This window comes from Hippocampus bargibanti, linkage group LG13, assembly GCF_051943395.1.
Source record: "Hippocampus bargibanti isolate YZ-2025 linkage group LG13, ASM5194339v1, whole genome shotgun sequence".
NCBI classification, from domain to species: Eukaryota; Metazoa; Chordata; class Actinopteri; order Syngnathiformes; family Syngnathidae; genus Hippocampus; species Hippocampus bargibanti.
Window position 1 is genome coordinate 11539910 of NC_142746.1, and position 265 is coordinate 11540174.

Here is a 265-nt window from a genome sequence, read left to right on the forward strand (position 1 = left end):
AATGGAATGTGTGACCTTGAATTTTACAGTCGTAACCAGCAAAATCACAATTCAGTATTTGTCTTACAGAGGTTTATCTACGTAAGATGTCATTTCATTTGAAACATCTTTAAAAATCAGAAACTAGAACATTACACCTCAATTAGTGTTTGCAGATTTTTCTTCTTTAGACACATGGTGCCCAAGAAATATCACACCAGTGGGAGATCATAAATGGTTTCAGCACTTATCAGAACACAGCACGCTGATTACAATTGCACTGATG